We start from the raw sequence: 19,513 nt of genomic DNA, 5'->3' as shown, positions 1-19,513 counted from the left end.
AAGGATATGACAGCTTCTTCCACAGCCAGTTCCATGAATTCGCTCATTGCTTCCCTGTACCTAGTGCTCAGGAGGCAAGTAGTGCCTCTCAGTACGAGTCCACAGATGCGATTCCTCAGAATTACCTGGGAGAGTGAAATTAGAAACATCAGGGCAGAACTTGGGTTTTTGCATATGAAAAACTGACATGTATGTTGCATTGCGTGTGTGTATGTGTGTGTGTGTTTGTGTGTATGTATGAATACATATTTTTTTAAATGAGAGGAAAGCAACTAAGGTGAGTCAGCTCTCCTTGGCTAGGTGTTAATCTCTGTCCAATTTCCCAATTTCCTTCTGCCAAATATACCTTTTCTTGCAATGAGTTGACATTTGTTCTTAGAAAATGTGAACTAACTCTAAAATTAGCTCAAGCTAATTTAGCAATTGTATAAAAAAAAATGAATAGGAGTTCACTGTTATGTCAGAGGTCTGTGTTGCATTTGAATTCTATGCTTCCTTCTGTTCCCTGGGAGACTTGAACATTACTCACCAGTATCTGGATCTCCCTTTGTCTCAGAGGGTGCTTCACTCTCTCTCCTCAGTATCAGATAGAGGGGTACTCTGCCCTACAGGAAGTTGGATTAATGCCCCAGGGGTGTCTCTTGCAATCCCTGCTGATATCACCCTAAGCAGGAAGTCTCCCCTACCCTTCATGCGCTTCACATTGGTTCAGGTATGGAGCAGGAACCCACCTTCCTGAAATTCACCCTTCAAAGCGTATTTGCAGCTCGGAGGCTAGTGCAGTAGCACAAGGCTGAACGTTGAAAATGGAATTTTCTCGGTGAACCAAGCAGAGAATTTTTCATTTTATTCACCATTTGCCTCCACTGCAGCAGTTTCTCATAATCTCTCTCTAATTTTTAACACAAAGGATGGAGATTGGGCAGTGTGGGAGGCATTGATGCCGATGCAAGAGAGTTCAATACGTTGAATAGAAGCAGAGAGATTTCATTTTCCAAACAGCAGCAGAAAACAGCCCTGACCAAACAGCCAAGTATGGCTTTTATGGAACTAGAAAAGAAAGTTTGCCTGGCTGCAGAGATGGCTGTCACGGAGGAGGCTGGAGATGTAAGTATGGGGCTGCATGTGTTCCAACACACTGAGAACACATGATTGCACAAAGTAGGTTCATTTCTAACGTCTCCATTGGATTGCCCAGGATCATTCACTGCTTTGAGCTTGAAGACACTTAGTACAAATGGGGGTAATATGATAACTACCCTTCACTGAACTTCTGTATATTATGCCAGGCACTGCATGAAGAATAATACTATCCAGAATTGTGGTGATTCTGGCTGTACCTACTTCACGGGGTTGTTTGCAAAATGAAATAAGATAATGCAAGAGAGGCGCTTAACATAGTTTCTGACACAAAGAAAGTGTTTGATAGACGTCAGTTATTACTGATTTTATTACTGATGCTTTGAGAGGCAGCCTAGCGTAGCACAGGTTAAGAGCGCCCATTCTGAGCCTTACTGCCTGGGGCTAAGTCCTGGCTCTTCCGAAAGAGCAGGTGAATATCTCTGGGCCTCAGTGTTTTTACCTATAAAATAGAAGCAACAATACCATCTATACCATGAAATTGTTAGAAGGACAAAATGTTTTTAAAACAACACCGAGAATAAAGAACAGCTGTAGTGCGTGTCATTTTAAAGTGATTTACCTGCTCTGCTGCCAATCCTCAGAAAAACAAGGGGCACATTTGATACAAGCAGATGAACTGGTGTGCCCGGACACTGTTTGGAAGTGCTTGATTCTCAACGTGAATTGATTCTCCTGCTTCCAAAGCCCTGTCTTCTCCCTACAATCAGGGCTGCCTTCCCAGCAAACACCACGTTTATGAATTCCATAAGTGGTTGTTATTTCATCCCACATTTGATTCCTTTGGTTTATTATCTTAAAAAATACTGTATTACTCTAATAAGAGGTTTGGTCTACAGTGTTTTTACTAGCCTATCAGAGTTTATTCAAGATTGAGCCTAAGGTTTATTATAATTATTATTTCTATTAAGGTTATTACTTTTAGAATTTATTTTTATGGGCTTGTACAAATAAAAACAAAAAAATTTCAATGTTGAACAATAAATCTTTTGGGGCCAGATTGACATTAATCTTTTTTGTTTTCGTGATTCATTTTTGCTTTTAATAGCACATTTTATGACAGTAGTGTATTTTTATTAATATAAATATCTTATTTACACGATAGATGACATAGTATATCTATGCCAGGATTTTAGAGAATGTGAGAAATATTGGGGGTCCTGGACACCTCAGGAGCCAAAATAAATACTCAAAGACTAATCAGCTCTTGTGGCAAGGCCATAATTTTACTTCTACAAGTAGAAGGGTACATGTCAATCAAAACCCAAAACAGGACCCTGAGCAGGCAGTCTGCTTGGCTTTTATCCCTGACCCAAAGGCGCTTGACTGGGCCCATTGATGGGGGATAAGGATACAATCTTTGGTGCTAACAGCTACTGAAGAAAGGAGTACTTAGTCATTGCTCATTTTGGTTGGGACTGACTGCACTGTCTCCTATTTCCTACCTCCCTTTGTTCTCTCATGGTGGGGAAAGTCCTCTTGGGTGTACACAGTTACTGAAGAAGTGAAGGCTGGGGAATTACAGCTTTTTAGAAAGGTAGACAGCCATTGTAAGAAGGTGACAGTCAGGAAGTGAGGGGGTTAAAATGGAGTGTGTCTCAGGCAGAAGTCACTGATGGGCTTGCTTTCCCTCAGGAAGGTCCAAGGGAGAAGCTGTCCTTCTCTTGTCAGTTTCTGTTTGATGAAGGGATTGAACAGCTTTGAGGACGTGTTAAATTATAAGGAACTCATGTGGTAAATTAGGAAATTGGAAAGTAATTCATTCATATATCAAAGAATGTGATACCTTCAAATGCAGGGCTAAATGATCCAGATGTGGCTTTTTCCTCAGGTTAAGTGGAGGGAAGTGAGGTGATGTAAGACTATGCATTCACTTTGTGGATTTTTGATGTAAAGCTTGTGAGAGTTTTCAGATTCAAAATGGAGCCACCTTTCAAACCCTGGCAAAATGGAGCCAGTAAAGGTCATGAAGGGAGGTGTCTCATCCATGATTTGCCTAAAAGCAGGAATTCCCACAAGAAAGTTTTCCAAATAGCAGCTTACTACACCAGTCCCACGTGGATAGCCAGCCATTTATATAAAATCTCTTGACTGATGGGCCATCTCATAAGCCCAAGTCAATGAAACTGCCTGCTGTGGCTTTAAGACTAGTTTTACCTAGTGATTGTAGGAGCTGGCCAGCTCTCACACAAGGCCACAAGTGCTCATGAGCTTCTTTTCAGAACACCTTATATAGTTTTTACTTTCCTTAGCAAAACCCCAACCTTTCGTTGTTCCTTGGACATACTAGAAGTCACCTTGGCTTGTGACTATATGTCTTGGATTGCAACCCTATTCTTTGTTTATTCCCAGATAAAAGCTTTTTGCATGGACAGTCTATATTTTTGTTTGACTTCAACAGGCTTCTTTCTCAACATTTCCTCTCATTCTATTATGTAGCCCAAACCTGGATATCAGAGGTACGATTTCTTTCTTTACTCATTATCACTAGTGCCAAGAGTTGGTTTTAACTATAAACTTTCCCCTCAATAATCCATTCTTTGAAATGGTTAATTTGTGGTTTTTAATTTGTATATGAAGTCTAAATTCACAGCAAACACAACTGAAGACAAGTCTCTAATCTCCCTCCCCAATAGATCGCCCGTCCCCCAAGTCTTTTTTACAAAGAACTTTCTGAGCGGTACTTGTTTCTCACAGAGCACTTCTATAGGAATCCAGCTTTCTGAATGGATCTAACTGTGTTCAAAACACTGTGATCTGATCTTTTATGACATTTCCTTGTTATCTGTTTTGTAAGCTAACTTCTCCCATTATTCATTACTCTTGGGTTGTAGGTGTTGATGAATTTGCACTGATGTCTGAAACATTGCTGTTTGTTACAAAGTCCTTGGGTTTTTCTGTTTTTTGTTATCTTTTCCATGAGCCCTGCTTGATGCAGCTATGTTAATGGAGTGAATAGCTCTGACTCTTTGCTAGGAGGAAAGTAAATTTCAGTTATAGATCAATTAAGCTGATATACTGACTTGTAAATTTTGCTTTAGTCTTCCCTTTTTATAACAAATTGTGTAGATTCAAAATATATAGGTTATCAAAGTTTAACTTCTCATGTTCTCCAAATTTTTATCTCCTCTATCCCCATCCTTGGCTCTGTGCTTGTCCTTCTAACTTAAAATTCACATATATGTTATGTAACTTGCAAAGTAAGAGAAGAGATATCCACATCTTTTTTACCCCTGTCTCCAATCCCCCCCTTTTTTTTGAGCCTAAAAGTCAACCACATTTTTCATTTATATAGGCACTTTGAATAAAGGCGCATATAGTATAAATGCCAAAAATCTGTCATTTCTCTACATTTGTAATGAAGCTATTGTTAATGGTTCTATAGCTATATATTTAAAAACAACCTGAAAAAGACAGGAAAAATTTATAAGAAGTCATCTGTGGTATTCTTTTCTCAGAATTTTTCCTCATCATAAAATATCATACAGGGGTGATATAGCTTAGAGCAAATGAAACATCGGTGAAGGATGCTATATTAATGGATGTAAGGACAACGAAAATGATGTGTCTGAACGAGAAATAAATTGGTTCACTTTGGTGGTGCATAAATTCTATCAGGCCATTTGGACACAGTTTAATAAATTTTGTTTCATTGCATGAAATAGTTTCCCATTAGATGAAAAGAGTGTCAGGGTCTCAGAGAGGGAAGAAAGAACTCTAAGAGTAAATTGCAAGATGTGCAGATTAAACCACCAACCAAGAGTCAGTAAGATTTTGAGGAAGAGGAAAGACAATGAAGACAGAAGACAATGAATTTATGGTGGCATGTGATACAGAACTGATCTGAATATGTTAGTGTTTTAGTCAACTTTGTGTGCCGTGACCAAAATATTTAAAAAGAACAACTCAGAAGGGGAATGTTTTATTTTTGCCTATGGTCTCGGAGGTTCAGTCCATGGTTGATCATCTTTGTTGCTCTGGGCCCAAGGTGAGGCAAAACATCATGGCGTAAAGGCATAGCAGAGGAAAGCTGTTTAGCTTCTGGCTGGCCAGGAAGGGGAGGAGGTTTAGAAGGGGCCACAGGGCAGATGAACACTTCTAGGACATGTCCCCAATGACTCACCTCTTCTGGCTGTGTCCCACCTGCCAACAGTTACTACTTAGTCCATTCAAGAAGGATGGATTGATTAAGTTATAACTCTCACAATCCAATCATGTTACCTCTGACTTTCCTTCATTAAGACAGGAGCATTTGGGGGAACACCTCATATCCAAACTATAATATCCACTGCTGACTGTCAAGACCTCATGTCCCTCTCTCAATGTAAAATGCATTTAATCTTTCCAAATATAAAAATCACATTCTTGAGCTAGGAGGATCAAGAGTTCAAAGCCAGCCTCAGCAAAAGTGAGGTGCTAAGCAACTCAGTGAGACCCAGTCTCTAAATAAAATACAAAATAGGTCTGGGGATGTGGCTCAGTGAACGAGTGCCTCTGAGTTGGATCCCCGGTTCCATACTCTTAACAGCCTCAGCATTGCCTACGAGTGCAAGTCCAAACTCTCCTCTGAGACTCAAGGCAAACTCTTAGCTGTGAACCCCTGTAAAGATCAAATAGACCCGATAGTCAGTGGCACAAAGTAAACGTTCCCATTCCAAAAAGGAGGAATAGAGAAGCATGGAAAGAAGGGATGGGTCCAAAATAAGATAGAAACCCATCCAGGCAAACAGGTCCTGGATCTAGGACACAGGGAGGGGGAGGTTTGCTCTCCAAAGGGCTTGGGCAGCTTCACCTCTTTGGCCCGAGTCCTTTTGCCTCGTCTGCTGCAGAGCACATGGACTGTCTTTTAGCTTGGCTCTGTAGCCAGCAGCTTTTCTCACAAATAGTCCACATCACTGGCACTTCTTAATTCCTGGGGTTTTCCATTTTTGTTTCAAATTTATTCTTTCCAGATTCATATGCATCGCCTCTCAGGGAATCCTGCGGGAACTTCAACCCTGCTACATTTTGCGTTATCTCCCAGGCCTTCTTTTGAAATCTGTGGAAGCTTCCATGACTCCTTAACTTTAGTATCCTGCATACCTGCAGAACTAGCATCACATGGATGATATTAAGGCCTGTAGAAGCTCAAGCAGTAGTTGGGCACCCTGGTTTCATGGCTGCAGTGGCCTCTGTGCTCAGCAAGGTGAAACTTCCTAAGACACTATGTATGAGCAAGATGCTCATTCTTGATCCTGAAAATGGGTAGTCTTGCAAATTCCTGAGATGCCCTCCAAGCATCTTTCGTATTGTCTCCATGCACAGTATTTACCTTCTCTTTAGGAACTATAATCTCTTCAATAAGCATACCTTTCTTGTCCCCAGGTTTGTATGTACTTTTGGGGGCCAAACTGCAAGTTTATAAAATCCTTTAGCTTTCTCTGTTTTCTGCTCCTGATTCTCACAGTAAACCTGGATAAAAGTGGCCAGCAATATCCATGCCACTGCCTGAGAGCTGTGCTGCCTTGAAATTTCCTCCACTAGATTAATTAGTCCATCACTTTCAAATTCAGTCTCATATAAAGTCTCAGGAGATGAACAAAATGGGGACAGGTTCTTTGCAAAAATGTAGCATGAATGGCCTCCAGTTAATTCCCAAAGGGTCTTCATTTCCCTCTGAAACTTCATGAGCAAAGTCCACATTCCTATCTGGTTTTCTGAGCTTCCACCACAATCACCCTTTAAACTCTCATTGTGACATATTAAACCTTTTCCAAGCTACACCTCTAAGTATTTCCAACCTCCTCCCACAAAACTATTTCCAAAGGCTTCGGAACCACATGGTCAGCTTAGTCACAGTAACAACCTCACTTCTCAGTACCAATTTCAATTTTGGCCAGGTTTGCATTGCTGTGACCGAAATACCTGGTAAGAACAACTTAGAGGAAAGAAAATTTATTTTGGCTTATGGTTTCAGAGGTTCAGTCTATGATGGGCTGACTCCATTGCTCTGGGCCCAAGATGAGGCTGGACATCATGGCACAGGGGTGTGGTGAAGGAAAGCTGCTCTGTTCATGACATCCAGGAAGTAGAGAGAGGAGAGTGGAAAGGAGCCACAGGGAAGATGCACCATTTTAGGGAACACCCCAATGACCCATCTCCTCTAGCCAGTAAATGGAAATAGTTACCACCCAGTAAATCCATTCAAGCTAGAATAGATTGATGAGGTTGCAATTCTCACAGTCCAATAATGTCATCTCTGAACACTCCTACATTAATACAGAAAATTTTGTGGCGACAGCTTTTATTTAATACACAGCAATGTTTTCATTTTCTGTTGCTGTATTACAAATTCAGTCACTTATCACACTATGCATTTATCATCTTGTAGCTTCTGTGGGTTAAGGGTGCAGATAAGTCTTAGCCAGATTGTCTGAAGTGATACAGTCAAGGTGTTGGCCAGGGTGGTGGATCAGTTTCCAAGTCTACTCTGTTCATTGACAAATTTCATTTCCTTGCATCAAGGAGACTGAGGGCCCTTAAATCTTGCTGATGGTTTTTCAGAGGTTGATCACAGTCCCTAGAGGCTATCCTTAATTCCTTACTACCATGTTCCTTCCCTAAAGGGTCTGACAACATGAAAGTTTGGAATTTCCAAATCATCAGGGTAGAAGGATACAAGACTTTATAGAAAATCTTTTAGCAGGGTAGAATTTGATATAACATAATCTCAGGAGTGGCATTCTCTTGCGTTTGCCTTCTTCTGTTGGTTAGAAGCAAGTCACAGACCCACACTCAAGGGAAGCGGCTCTCATAAGGACTAGAAAACCAGGAGGCAAGATCATGAGGCCAACTTGAAGTCAGTCTGTCTTTCATATTTAGTTATGCACAGAAATGGAAATCATTTTCCCCATAGAATATGAAAGTGTCTCTGAGACAGGAATCCATCTGTAGTGACCTAGACAGATTCTGTTGGGATGAGGTGGCCATTTCTTCAAATTTTTGCTTTAGTGTCCAACTTTGTCATTGTCAATTGCTATGTTTATCTTTAGTGGTTTTGTTGGGTGAGAGAGTTGTAATAAATTAAAAACTGCATTGAGCTGCTTCCGTCTGAGATTTTCTTAAAGGAAGGGTAGCAGGTGCTGTTTTGAGCTGTATTGAAGTGACTTCGGTACACTAGCATGCAGTACAATTTTACTCAGTTACTGAGAAGAACTGATGTACAAAGATCATGTCACATATATCCGTGCCACATTGACTAACATCTTTTGTAAAACCATGATATGATATGGTATATATTTGCTTAAAAGTAGAGATTATCTTTCAAAAAAAAGATAATAAATTCACTGGCCCTAGGAATAAGGAAGCTTTAACTGAAAGATGTATAGAGCTGCTGCTGATTTATAGTCAAGATGATGATTATTTAGCTACTTAAGGATCTGAGAGGGGCTTGCTCATAGAATGCCACTATTAACTTTGTTTTGATGGTTTTCCTTTCATAATAATTAATCTAATTTTTTTCTCTCCATTCTTTTTTTGCCCCATTCCCACTCATTTATTCTCCAAATTGCTTTTGGGCACTTCTTAATGCTTGTGTTACCGCATCTACAGACCTAATATGAACAGCATGCTCTGCCTCAAAAGTGAACGCTAATTGAATTTGCTTGCATTCAGCGATTTTAATGGGGCTCTGGAGTGTTGTTTAGTGACAACTTTTATAGAGAAGACCCTAGAAAAATTAACATGTTACATTTAGTAAATTAACAATTACTTAGCCTCATTATATCAAAACCAGTCACCTACATTTATTAATATTATATGCAAAAACATGGCTTGTATACGAGGCTTTGAGTCTCTTTGTTCCCATGAGACAGTACATACATCGGCATCATATTTTTCTCAAAATAATCAAAATTAAGGAAATGTATGTAAAGAGAAATGAATTTATGTCATTTGCTGGTGAATGAATAGAATTGGAGAATGCTAAGTGAAATAAGATGGACTCAGTAAGTTTTCTCTTGTAAGCAGAAGCTAGAGAGAAAAAAGAGTAAAGAAGAGGAGATCTCATGGAAATAGAAGGGAGACCAACAGAGTAGAGAAGGGGGAATGAGAGAGAGTGGGGAGGGGAACAGCACAGGGAAGTACTGGAGAATGGAATGAATATATAATTATAATGTATAGTTAAAATAATAATAATGAGGAGGAGGAGGAGGAGGAGGAGGAGCTCAGCAGAATGGAGCAAATGGATTAGGGGTGGGAGGAAGGCAGGCCTCATTTCAACCTTCTTCCTTTATGACAGATCCCTCTAAAATGGTCTCAGTAAAGCTGATCTGTTCCCAATTTCAGAAGTAGATGTTATCTGTCTTTGCTCATCTTGGGGGTCTGTCACACTCTTCTCACCAGTAACGTGTAGGCAAAGGTGGTGAGATGTACAATGAAGTCTGAAAATATGCTTTTGGAAAAATAAGATAAATTTTATTTTATTTGAGCCTAGGCCTTTTTTATAAAGAGGCACAGAGGAAACAATCCCTGTTCTTTCTGAAGTTCTGTCTATATGTGATAGCTGGAACTCAAGTAGCTCTCTTGAGACCATGAGGGGAGTTGACAACCTGAAGTTGGGAGAGTGAAGAGGGAAGGAACCCGTCTGAATTTGCCCATCCTGGAGAGGGCCCACCTTGGTACATGTTAATATCTAAGATGATAAAATGTTCTTATTATGCAAGTTAGCTTAGTTGCTTTCTTCCTTCTTTCTCCCTCTTTTCCTCCTTCCCTCCCTTTCTTCCTTTCCAATTGCAGCTGAGAGCATCATGAATGATTCACAAAGGAATATGGGAATCAGGCCAGGAAGTGAGGATTTCATCAAGCTTTAAGTTTCTTGCTGCTCCTGGGAGCTGGAGGCTGCTACTCATTGTCTACTTCTAGGTCAGTTGATGAAGGCCCTAAAAAGTTCTTGATGTGTGAATAAGGTTAAGGAACAAAGGACAAATTATTCCACTGCCTATATCTACCAAGCAGACATTCATCCACTGAGTGATTTAGAATCCCGCTCTTTGTTTGGAAAACGAAATACCCCCAAACTATGAAGGTTTTCATGCTTGCCTACCTGCTAATGCCCCTTCTAGAGCCAACAAGTCTGGGATCTAGAACTAAGTTTGCTCTTGCAGATCAAAGGCAAGTCCTTCTCCAGACTCTGGGCTTTGCATTCCTATGTAGCAAATAGAGAAAGCTTCATTACCGTTTCTGTACTTCCCTGTTGATAAAACTGTTTTTACAATGTGGAGTAGTGATGGGCAAATTGTATCAAGCTTTTCTACCTACAAGGTATGTGACATTGGGCATATTAACTAACCTCTCTGAACTTTGGATTACTTGTTAATAAAATAAGAATAATGCTTTTTGCCAGTAACAGAGTGCTTTATAAATGTAAAGTAAGAATATATTGTTGCAATTATAATCATAGTGCATCTTTTGTAGTTTTTTTAAAGCCCTTATCTTTTCAGCACTAAATGTTACTATCTGCGGTCTTCTTTATTAAACTACCCAAGATGTTTTCAGAGGGTTGCAAGGTCAAAATTATTCTCATAATGATATTGATATTTTATCTGCTATTTTTACTCATTCACTCACATTTGGAATTTTTTAGAAGCTACATATTTTGTGTTATCACAAAAGATTGAACAAAGAAGCAGATAGGCAACTTCCAAAAAGCTAGATTTACAAAAAATGCAGTAAAGCCACTGTATTTATTATGTTTATGTGGAGGAAAATAGAGTTGTTTTAATAAAAACATGTCACTTATATGAACATGTAGTAGGTTTATTTTAAGTGAATTATTATAATTTAAAAACAGATTTAAAAAAAATATTCTCAATATGGTAAGTATTTAGAGATATAACCCACACAAAGAAAAGATCTCTGGAGTATTCAAAACTCTTTAAGATTGCAGGGTTCTAAGACTGCGGTGTTTGGCAACCTTAAGTATGGTGGCATTTCTTTCCGTGGGATCTCTGGGGCGTTCTGTGCTCCCTGGTTCTCCTGTCTTCCAGCTACACTGCTAGCTCCTACCTGACAGTCGGCTCCAGAGGTCTCCCTTTTTTCAACTGACTTTTCTGTGCTGAACTCTTGTGACCTGAATGGATCTCTGCTTTCTGCATCTCACGGTTATTCTTCCTTTTCGTCATTGGGCCAGGTGATCCAGCAAATTCTTTTCTGGGCAACTTACCATAGGAGGAAACTTCTGGTTGGCTTGGCTTTGTTTTTCTATTCTACATCCAAACCCTCTTCCTGACTGGGGGATCTCTGCAGTTCCGAATCTTGTTGGGAGACAGAGCCCCACGTTCACTTCAGGAACAGAAGGGAGAGGATGCTCTTTGCTCCACCCATGATTGGTAGGATAGGATCAGGTGACTAAGGCTTTAACTCTGGAACTGGTGATGTGAAGAGTCAGGATCAGATAGGGCTTCCCTGAGGCAGCATAAGGTGCCCAGTGGTAACGGCGATGGAGGGCAGAGCGCAGCAGTAACACCATCCTTTAGCCACGGGTGGCCCTGGTGGCAGTGTGTTGCTGTGGTCTAGGGATTCCTAATGCATATGGGCCTTTGTTTCTGACCATTTTATGTGCTTCATCCACTTTCCTGTCCATTATGATAACTACTTGATTTCCTTTCAATGTATTCCTTTCCTACTTAATTTAACCAGAGACCATTTCTATTGCTTATAGTCAATAATGACTAATGCTTGACTGTGCTTCTGTGTGTAAGGAATGTTCTGGCGCTCTACATACATTAACCCATTGAACACAACAGCACTGTGAGAAAAACGTTGTGGAGAGAGAGAAGTTAAATGATATTCCCCAAATCATGCAGACAGTAAGTGGCCATACCAGGACATACGCCTAGCACACTGGCTGCAAGCCAGAGCTTCTACCACCTCTGACTGTTGCTTATGAGTCTGAGACCAACATGTAAGTCTAAATGACCATGTGGCAGGCAATAGGGGCTAGTGCCATGAGAAATGTGAGGACTTTTGTGAACTCATGTTATCTAATCCTTTAGGTGTGTAGACATGTGCCTCATTTTGCATATAAAGTCCAATAAAAAATAGCAGAGTATTTAATGATTATTTGTTACAGTTTATATATATATAAAATTTTTTCTTTCCAGATATGCTGTAAATGGATTATAATAAGAGTCATTGTAGGATCTGACAAATAAGAGTGGTACTATCCCCTCTACTTTTCATCTATTTGTACATGTATGCACATACATACTGAACATGTACTTAACTGGCAGTTGCATCCAGTGTTTATGGCTTGCTGGTAGGAGGGAAAAAGAAATGATAAATGGTGCAATGTCTGAGCATTTCAGCGTGAGCTCTCCCTGTAACTCAGAATAATCCAAGCAGTTATTTTGTCTTTGCCTCCATTCCCACACTCCTCTACTTTCCAGAGGCAAAGTAAGGGAATATGGATGCTACAACTTAATTTATACAAGCTAAAAAAGTGCAAACCAAGCATTTTGGGAATTAATAACAAGAAAGAAAAGAAACCAAGCAACAAATAGATTCCAGGGCATTAACTAAATTCCATACACTGCATTGTATAATTACCAACCACATGGCTTCTCAGCAATTACATCATCATGAACAGTGAAATTACATTTCGATGATAATTTTAGGACTACAGTGGTGGCAATCTAATATTAATAACTCTGAACATGATTACAGAAAGCTAATGTCTATGGTTCAGTAAATACTACCACTTGTAGTAGGAGTTAAATTTTCATTTGCTGTAGATTTAATATGTTACCTCTTTAACCTTCATCAATGTGCTCCTTGTTCTCCAAAAGTTATATAATCCCATTCAAATAAAGGCAAAGGGTAGTGCCACAGACCCCCGATAAAGAGCAGACAATTTGACTTTGAGAGTAATGAAAGGATATTCAAGAAGCCTGTTTTGCAGCATTCTGGGGAGATGATTATGTAATTGTGCCACATTGGAAGCTTTGATAACTGGGTGAGGAGGAGGCAAGAACAGAAGTGAATTCTGATAAGACAGACTGAGTGGGGTTTGAATATAGCAGAGCGGGGTTTGCTGGCCAGTGTCCTATTCCGTGCAATGATGACAGTGTACCATGTTCTCTTTTGAAAGATAGAGGAACAGGACTCTTGTTCATTTTAGTTTTCATTATTCTTCACTGAATTATCAGAAGCTATTTGACAGTCTAAGACTCAGAGTCTGAACTTGAGGAGTGGCCGAAGTAAGGGCTTCAGGCAAAAATTCGCTCCAGGGATATTGAACCATGGGGAGGGTTCAGTTTAGATTTTTTTGTTTGGTGCAATTTTACCAGAGGGCCACTCTTTGATCACCTCTGTGGTTAAGGCTGTATAATTCTGAGCCTTTCAAGTGCTGCGTGTGAAGTGCCCGAGCTCTGCTAAGAAAATTGGGTCAAGCATAGCTTATGTTCCTCATGGAAAGAATTTCGTAGAAGTATCTTTTTTTTCTTTCTGTCAAGATGATGGAAAATCAGGGAAAGTGCTTGCAACAATACAATTTCTTGCTGGAACTTACGGATAATATAGAGTAGCCATCTTTCTAGATTGACTTTTAGGGTATATTTTAGATCTCAGATGAGTCCACGGGGCTATCAAACTATCCTATGTCACCTCTCTTCCTTATTGTATTTGACTTCTCCTCTCCACAATGCACATAGGCATCTACCCTTAGGGTTCTTTCTGCTTTACAGTTCTGGGTCTGTTTTATGCCTCACTCTATACTAAGCCCATCTCCAAAATTTCAAGAGGGACCAAGAATTGATGTTTCCTACTACTTATTCCTTCTGTTGTGTTTTAGAAAGCATCTTCAGACATTTGTGTGTTCTTCAAAAATGTTTCTTCTGTTGACTAAAAGTTGGGTCACTGGGATGCGCTACAGTAGATAAGAGGACGTTGAATTGGCTCCCTGGAGTAAAGAATCAGGGTGACAAATTGGACTATCAACACCTACAGAACTGGGAATTGCTTTCGATTTGTCTTATGTAGTTTGTTTACCTGAGTGTACTTTTATACCATCAGCACACTTTGCAACAGACACCCACATGAGATATACTTAATGTTAAAATATAAGGAGAAGAGATCCAGACTAAACCCAGGCATTTCAAAACAGAACTATTGGAAATCCCAGAAGATCCATAGTAATAAGAGCTATAAAATGAGGGGAAAAAAATCTGTGTTAAAGACTTGATACAATTGTAAGAATTTGTAATTATAAGAATTTGTGGACTTTGGATTTTGGCAATGTTGACAAAGTACTACAACCCGACCGAGCTGTGTGCAGGGGCTATGGCTTGAGTGAAAGCCCAGGATGAATGGGTAAAGCTGCACCTTATAGCAGTTGAGAAGGAGAAAAAGTGGAAATAAAGAATAATTCTACAGTAATCTCCATAGCATGCTTTGACAGAGGGTTGCTATCTGTTGTCTGTTGGGAGCTACTGTCAGACGAGTGGTAAATAATGACTGTCTTATTGGAAACTGACAGTCTGCCCTACCTGACTTGATACTAAGAATGAAATGGGAAAATATTCAGAAGTATAAAGTGTGAGAAAAGTGAAATAAACACAGTCAGTTTGTCCCAGTGGACATCAGTGGGAGGTATTAAAGACATTGTTGTTCATTCATCTAACAAATACTGTCTCAGTCCATTTGCTGTTGCTGTAACTGAATACCACATCCTGGGTTATTTATAAAGGACAGATTTATTTAGCTCACAATTCTGAAGGTTGGGTGTCAATATTAAAGCGTCATGATCTGATAAGACCCTTCTTGCTGCACATTAGAATGATGAGAGCATCATATGCCAAGACAGCAAGAGTGTTAGCTAGGGTCTCTTCCTCTTCTTATAAAGTCACTGATGCCTTCAAGGGGGCTCCACCCTCATGATCTCATCTAATCCCAACTATCTCCCAAAGACCCCCCACCTCCAATATCATTGATTTGGGGATGAAATTTTGAATACTCAAACTTTGGAGGGACACATTCAACCACAACATTTAGTACCTACAATATACTATACACTTCTCTAAATACTAGGGCTATAGCAGTGAAAATACCTATTTTCCTGGAACTTACATTCAAGTAAGACATGAAAAAAAAGTAGCATGTCCAATAAGTTAGATGGTAAGTGCTAAGAAAAAAATACAGTAAGAAAGACAGATTATGATTATAAATATGGTGTTTATAGATCCCCCCAATTAAGAGGAAGAGACAATAAAGAAAGGGTACTAAATTATATTTATCTTTTTGAATTTTGGATTGAGGAAACAATAAAAAATATTCAGCAATAAGTTTTTTATTTTCTACCTTCTCTAGAAGAAGAGGGATGGCTAAGGAAATCAGTAAAAAAAAAAAAAAGGCACTAAGAAATGGAAGAGTCTGAAAAAAAGAGAATCAGAACCAGGAGTTTGAGAGAATGAAAACAAAAACTGATCATAGGGATTCTCAACGCAGTGTGGTGTATTCCAACAGCAGAGCAGTTGTAATCTTCTGGGTAGGAAGCAGATTTAGAATGCTGGACTTGCAAAAGGAAGAGAACCCTGCCTCCTTTTCAGCAGTCTCTTCAATTCAACCTGGAATGCATCAAAATAATGTGCAGATCAAAAGATCCATCTGTGCTTTTCTTATCATATTGGTTCTACTGTATCAGCAGTTTTTTACCCAGTTCTGTGTATCACATTTTAAGAAAGACAGTTGCGACCAGTATGGTGCAAAGAACCAAAACCAGTTCAGAAGAGGGATGATGGAAAGAATTGGAGATGGGGAATCTGTTGAGTAGAGAACGAAGACTGACTTATTGTTTTCAGGTTTTTCAAAGTTGTTATGCAGAAGATGGTTTTGGTTTGTTTTATGTGGCCTCAGAAATAAAATTGGGAAACCTGCTATAGCAGAGATTTCTGGCTTATAGGTTTCACCTGTATACTTGGAAGTAATCCAACAGTTACAACTGGGCCAAAATGTCTTAGGAGACAGATTTTTGTTACCAGTGTCTTGTCGGAGGTGGATGAGCACTAGAGGGTCTATTCAAGAGAGGACAGATGCTCCATTGCAGGGACTAGCTTGAAACCTACAGGTGAGAGATGGGGTGGTAGGTAGTGCAGGCCAGGTGACTGTTCTGGAATAAGATCATGGAAAGAATTGGGTTGTTATTGTCAGGGTTGATTTTAATATTTGGCTTCTTTTAGGTCTGGGATTCTCAACAGATGCCATAGCTACCTTTTAGGACAGGTGATTTTCAATATCAGAATCACCTGGATTAATCCCTGGGGATTTGGATGTTGCTGGGCTGGGTGGGACCTATGTGTGGTTGTTGCTCAGATGATTATAATGTGCACTCATCATTGATAACCACTGATTAGAAAAAAACAAGCCCGTCCCTGGCATACAAAGCCTACCGCAATGAAGTCCCACCTTCTCACTTCATATTCCACTATTTCTCCAGGAAATCCTATCTAGGCTGCAATCAATTCCACCTATTTGCTATTTTCTAAACCTGCTGAGATGTTCTGCACCTATGGGTGATCATGAGCTTACCTCTGCCAGGAAAACATCCCTCCCAAGCCCTCATTCTGCTCTCGTCTAGTATCAACTAATGCACTTCTCAAAATTCTCAACTTTCAAGTGCTGTCTCCTATGTGAAATTTACAGTCACATAAGGCATTGATCAGTGCTTCATCTTCTCCTTGGCTGGAGTGAGTCCTACCCTCCCTTTTCATGACTGTAGACCTAGAGCATGCCACTCTTTTTTATTATTATTACTTACTAACTTTATGCTCATATTTGCCCATGTGGCTTCTTATTCCCACAACACGTGTTGGGACAGGGACCATGACTCAGGAAGCATAAGACCTTTAAGATAGTAGATGATAAATATTTCCAGGAAGCATTTACAGTAGTGTTTCTTAACCAGAGAATGACATGTCCCCCAGGAGCCATTTGGCAATGTCCAGAGACAATTTGGTTTTTCAAGTTGGGTGCTGCTGGCATCTAAGGGCTATAGGCCACCAATGCCGTCAAAGATCCCGCAAAGTATAGGCAGCCCCTCAGAACAAAGCATCATCCAACCTGTAGTGTCTACCAGAAAAACTCTGAGCTAGAATAATTTATCAAGTAATTTGCCTATCCCCAAATTTTATATGTATATTTTAAATATAATTTTAATCCCATCATGAACTACATGTCTAGATTTTTTCACTTAAAATTCTACTATAATCATAAGCATCACATTTGTTGTACCATGTCTAATCAGTTTAATTATATGCTAATATAATTTTATATGTTTAATTTATGTAATTATATACATTTAATTATATGCTATAATATGTCTAAACACTTTGTTAATAGTAAATATTTAGGTAGGTTTTATTTTTTCACCATTACATATTAAAACACAATGGATTTCTAGTAATCCAAAAACTTAGCAACATAGGAATCCATGATGGTTAATTTTAACCTGTCAACTTCATTGGGCTAAATGATGCCTAGAGAGTGATAAAATGCTAACTGTGAAGGTGTTTCCAGAGGAGATTAGCGTTTTTGAATCAGTAGACCCAGTGAAGAAGATCCACTCTGAGACTTTGTGCAGGCATCAACCAATAGATTGAAGGGCTGAATAAAACAAACATACCTACAGAGGAAGAGCAAATTTACTGTCTTCTGTTGGGATATTAATTTTCTTCTGCCCTGGAAACACTGGGATATTTGGTTCTAATTTGAAGTATAACACCATCAACCCTTCTTCAGTTTTCAGGTGTCTGGACCTGAACTGGTAGTTACCCAGTTGGTTTCCCTGGTTCTCAGTCCTTTGGACTTACATTGAACTATACACTGACTTTCCTGGGTCTTCAGCTTGCACATGGTGGATGATGGGGCTTCTTGACCTACATAATTATGTGAACCAATTCTCTTAATAAATCTACTGATATATATTCTGATGATTCTATTTGGATATATACATATTCCTACTGGTTCTCTCTGAAGAATCTTAGCAGTTCTATATCTTTTGCATTTCCATGTAAATTTTAGATTAGTCTTTTCTAATTCTTAAAAAAAGCCCATGAGATTTTTATTTAATCTATAGACAGTTTGGAGTTCAGTAGACATGCTAATAATCTTGATATTTCTATTCCATGAACATGGCTTAGGTCTCCATTTATTGAGGTCAACACAGTTTTCTAAGCTTCAATGTGATTTTAGATGTTTCACTGTCTGAGCAATTATTCCTTTCTTACAATCCTGGCACCAGGCAAAGGGAGAATTTTATCTGGTCCGGAAACTTTTTTCCTTAATGTTCTCAAGATTTCTATCAGTAAATTAGACAATGTGTCTTGAAGATCACAGATTACCAAATTTTATCCCTCAGGAGGCTAATATCTCATTAGAGCATTTCTGGAAATAGTGGAAATATTCTAAAGCAACAGTGGAAGTAATAGAAAGAACCAAAGGAGCAGAGGAAAGTGATTATGTAAATATATGGACACTTAGGGCTGTCCTACCTGGAGGACATAATGTCACATGTCAGTGATCTGAGTGAACAGATTTAAAATTATTTTGGTGCTTCTTGTACATTCCAGTTCTTGTCTGAATATTGAGCAGTATCATGGTGTCAAAGCCCTGGTAACATCAACCCTCTTCAACAATAACTTTTTAATAGACCTGAGTATTGCCACTCCAATCAAGCAGTTCTTAGTGACCACTGCTTTTATCATATTCCTAAAATCCAAACTTGGTACCTTACCCACATTGAAAGAATTTGGGGATGCTTCTCTGCATCTTGGCTTTTCAGTTTTTATTGAGGCAAAGTCTTACTTCAAATGATTGTAGGCAAATTAGCTGATGGGGTTCCACAGCTGTGATTTTTTAGAAACTGCTTGGTAGAAAGAGGCAGTTTTTTTTTTCTCCCAGCATTACGTTTAGTGCTTTTTAAATGTAAGTTTATTAAGTGGTAATGGGCCTATAGATTGGTTTAGCTGTGTGTTCCTATTGAAGCTGTAAAATAGACTAGCAGTCTTCTCAAGCACGGATGTTTGTTGCTTTTATGCATGGCTGGGTTGGGGCAATTTTTAATGCTTTCCAGAATTTCAAGACTCATATGATTAGGTAATATTATATTTGATAGAAGAATTTCGAGGAATGTTTTTGAGATTTTGTTGTTTTCTTTATGCATAAATATTTTTAAAAGATCCAAATGTACCTTTCCACTTGAGAAGGAATAATGTTTTCTATCTTGAAGGCGACACTCTTATCTTAATTTTGTCTGGCATTAACCCAAGGTAGACCGAATGGGCTAGGCATGGGTCAGCAAGCCTGAGTTGTCTGCCCAGTGAATTGTGTTGCTTGGGCTAAT

Source organism: Callospermophilus lateralis, chromosome 3 (assembly GCF_048772815.1).
Source record: "Callospermophilus lateralis isolate mCalLat2 chromosome 3, mCalLat2.hap1, whole genome shotgun sequence".
Classification (NCBI taxonomy): domain Eukaryota; kingdom Metazoa; phylum Chordata; class Mammalia; order Rodentia; family Sciuridae; genus Callospermophilus; species Callospermophilus lateralis.
The sequence above is the reverse complement of the archived record's forward strand: the minus strand, read 5'-3'. Positions refer to the sequence as shown.